The 3,860-nt window shown below is 41.1% G+C and overlaps 1 pseudogene; it reads left to right on the forward strand.

Annotated features, from left to right (window-relative positions):
• The first annotated feature begins 441 nt into the window (after positions 1 to 441).
• LOC134946436 (5S ribosomal RNA) lies at positions 442 to 559 on the forward strand (annotated as a pseudogene).
• The last annotated feature ends 3,301 nt before the right edge of the window (positions 560 to 3,860 follow it).

Below are 3,860 nucleotides of genomic sequence, written 5' to 3' on the forward strand. Positions count from 1 at the left end.
AGATTTTTTGTCTTCATTGTGACTCGTGACTTCACTAGACGTTTTTTCTGATGTTATCCATTATTCTTCTTATTATATATAGATATCTGTTCCCTCTTTTTGGGGGGGATAATCATCTTATGTTTTTCAATATAAACGGACTGTCATATGATATTTGTTTCCTCTTTTGGGGGGATAATCATCTCATGTTTATCAATATAAACTGACTGTCATATATTATTTTCTTAATTTACATACTTTTCCATTATATCTTTACTGGCTTATTCCTTTTCAGTGGACTCTCATCCACGATCCAGGGTGTCCCACGTCACCATGTGGTGACTAACTCACCTTGCCTAACGTGGAAAGCAGATCCACACACTAATCAGATCCTATCCTTTTCTATCATCCTTCTCTCTTTCACTTTTCTTATATAGGTGCACTCTCATTGGTAGATAGCCTCTCTACTATCATACCACGCTGTTAATGCCCGATCTCGTCCGATCTTGGAAGCCAAACAGCGTTGGGCCAGGTCAGTACCCGAGAGGAGACTCCCTGGGAATACCTGGTGTTGTAGAGTAGGATACTATTCCCCTTCACTCGAAGGGTGTACACCAACAGCAGGATCACCAATATTCACTCCTTTCCTCTCCCTATATTTATAACCAATTTGGGTTTTTCTCATGTGGTCTCTCTCATTTGCTTCTTTCCTCTAACTTTACGTTTACCAGCAAAACGTCTAGGAATGTGTAAGATATGTTGATAAATTGTGCCCTATGTACAACAGGTGACCATTAATCTGTCCGGTATTGACCCCTTCAGTGGTCTTTCAAAGACATAAAATTGGATCTCCCTGCTTGGTCTCATTAACACAGAATTTTCTGTGCTGGTCAGGAGAAACGGGTGCCAGACTATCAGGTGTCTGCAACCTTTCTAATCCGTTTCGTGTGATTATTTAGACCAGAACATTCCTTATTTTTCGCATATATATATATCTTTTTCTTATTCTTGATTTATAATAATACAAAAAAGTAAATTAATTAAAAAGATCCTTTTTTTCGATTACAGTGGGATACTATTAACTTTTTAACTAATTGACCAATAAACATATGTTTTAAATACCTTTTCAACATACATCTGAAGAACTTATTCTTTTCTCAAGAGTGCACCCACACAAGAGCTTTCTTTCTCTCCAGTTTTCAAGTACATGTACTTTCTAGCTCTGGGCGCACCACCAATAGGACTGTAACCGAAAGGTTTTCACCTTCCAATAATTGTCCCCATTTGGTTTCTTTTACACTATTACAATTTATACCGGTGCCAGTTCGCTTTTTTCTTTCGTCCGTAATCCTCTATGCTGTAGGATAAATACAGCCTCTGACCAAGGCACGGTCTTCTTAGATCAGCTTTCTGCTTATCTACTCAGTCAAATTTCACATTTCTTTCCCCTGTATCCTTTTTAGCAGCCACCCCGTATAGTTAGTTCCCCAGAGTGCAAAGTTAGTCTTCATATCTCCGACAATAGGTAGGTGATACTTATATCTACCAAGGCTCTGCCAACCCAATATGTCCACCTTCTCTCTGAAAACTGAATTATCAAAGCGTCCGAATACTAATATTGCGGACCCCTTTTCGGACAATTACGAACACACCACTCCTAATTCAGATTGGCGTTCCTCCTTTTCTAAGCTACAGAAGAATTTGCAGAAGAGGACACGGCTCTCATGGGATGTTACTACATTAGAAAATTATATCAAACATAAGATCGTGCCCCGTGGCCTGAGACCCAAGGTATTACCCTCATTTCCCCTGGCGAGTGATAACTTGAAGAGCGAATGGGAAGCGGCCCTACTTAAGTGCTCATATGAATTACTTCACCTTTTGGTGAAACATGACACTTTGTTATTAGACCAAGTTGAGAAAGAGAAAGAGGAAATTGGTAAGACCCTAGAAATTTGGGAAAAGGATTTACCCTTTCAGGCGGCTTTCGAAAAACATAAGAAGGAGATCGATCTGTATGAACAAACTATCGTGGATCGCAAGCGGACCAAATTTATTGGCGATAAACAAGATTTCGCTAGGGGTGATATTTTTAGGTGGAATCCGACACCTCTGAGTCGGAGCCGAAAACCAAGAGAAGATCCCACCTTCTCAGAATTCGAATCATCCACCAGTGGAGATTCGGCAAGCGAACCCTGTGAGAATCACGAGGAAATTGATAACTTCCATCCTCGTTTTTTAGGCGTAAGTCAGAGATCAAGAGGCCGTGTCAAAACACGAGGAAGACAAGGAGAGGGGGAAAGAAGACACGACGGTCGAAACCAAGACTGGGATATATCAAGGACAGCACGATATCCGGCCCGTCAGAGAAAACCAGTAAGATAGACTCTAATAACTCGAGTTCATTGCAAGTCATCAATTTATCCACTAGATCCCTTTCTCCGGACCACATGGCAGTACTTACTAAGGGACTCTCTTTCTCCCCATCAAAATCTTTTAACCGATTTTCCTGGGAGAAAGATTTGAGATTGTTCGGTAGGAAGCTTCTCTTAAAAAAATTCTTCTCCAAACAACAAGGGAGACAATTAGAGAACAATACTGATGCGGATCTCTCCACCAACGACCTCAACGCCATCCAAGAATTGGAAGAACTACAGGCAGAATCGGGTATGGATGCATCAACCACCCACAGGCCTCAATGTAGACCTAAATCGACCTTCTTTCCTCCTGATAATAACAACCCGGAGATTAGGGTATTTCTTAACCGAGTCTCCAAAGAATTCGATGACATTTATACCCAAACTAGACAGGGCCTCCATCATTTTCCCAAGAACCTCAAATTTAAAGAACGCAAAGCACTACAAGAATTGGAAACCTGGCATGACGTGATTTTCAAACCATCTGACAAAGGTGGCAACATCGTAATTTGGCCACGAGAAATGTATATTGCTGAGGCCTATCGGCAACTCCATAACATCTCCTGTTACCAAAAACTTTTTAATGATCCTACCACGAGATTTTTGAATGCCTATAACTCCATAATACAACGAGCTACAATACAAGGCACAATCTCCAAATCCGAACAAAAATATCTGACAACACCAAATCCAAGAACACCCACCTTTTACTTACTTCCGAAGATACATAAGGATGCCTCTACACCGCCTGGAAGACCGATTATGTCTGGTAATGGGGGCCTTTTAGAACAACCGAGTCGGTTCCTCGATCTTCATCTTCGTGACTATGTCCTTGCTTTACCTTCTTACTTGCAGGACACAGCAGATTTACTGCGCAAGATTCATAATGTACATTGTGAAGATAATCTCCTACTGGTAACCCTAGACGTAGAAGCCCTCTACACAGGTATCAATCACCACCAAGGAATCACAGCTGTCAAGTACTATTTGGATCAAGGAGGAGCCAACGATTTCTCAGTCTTTCTTCTGACATTACTTGACTTTGTCCTGTCTAAGAACTATTTCGTGTTCCAGGATCAATTTTTTCTACAAATTAGGGGAACAGCAATGGGCGCAGCATGCGCCCCAACATATGCCAATTTGTTTTTGGGCTGGTGGGAGCATTTCCATGCCTTCAACCTAGCAAATGAGAAATATACAACACATGTGGATTTATGGTTGAGATACATTGACGACGTGTTTATCATCTGGAACGGAGAAAGGGAACTTCTATTGGAATTCATTGAATTACTGAACACCAACAATTTGAACATTAGGTTGACTCATACCATCAGCTCAGAGAAGGTTCCATTCCTTGATCTGAACATTTATAGATCTCACACGGGCTATCTGGAAACAGAGCTATATCGGAAGGAGACTGCAACCAACAGTCTCCTTTTCCAAACTAGTTTGCATTTCCCACCG

Source organism: Pseudophryne corroboree, chromosome 7 (assembly GCF_028390025.1).
Source record: "Pseudophryne corroboree isolate aPseCor3 chromosome 7, aPseCor3.hap2, whole genome shotgun sequence".
NCBI classification, from domain to species: Eukaryota; Metazoa; Chordata; class Amphibia; order Anura; family Myobatrachidae; genus Pseudophryne; species Pseudophryne corroboree.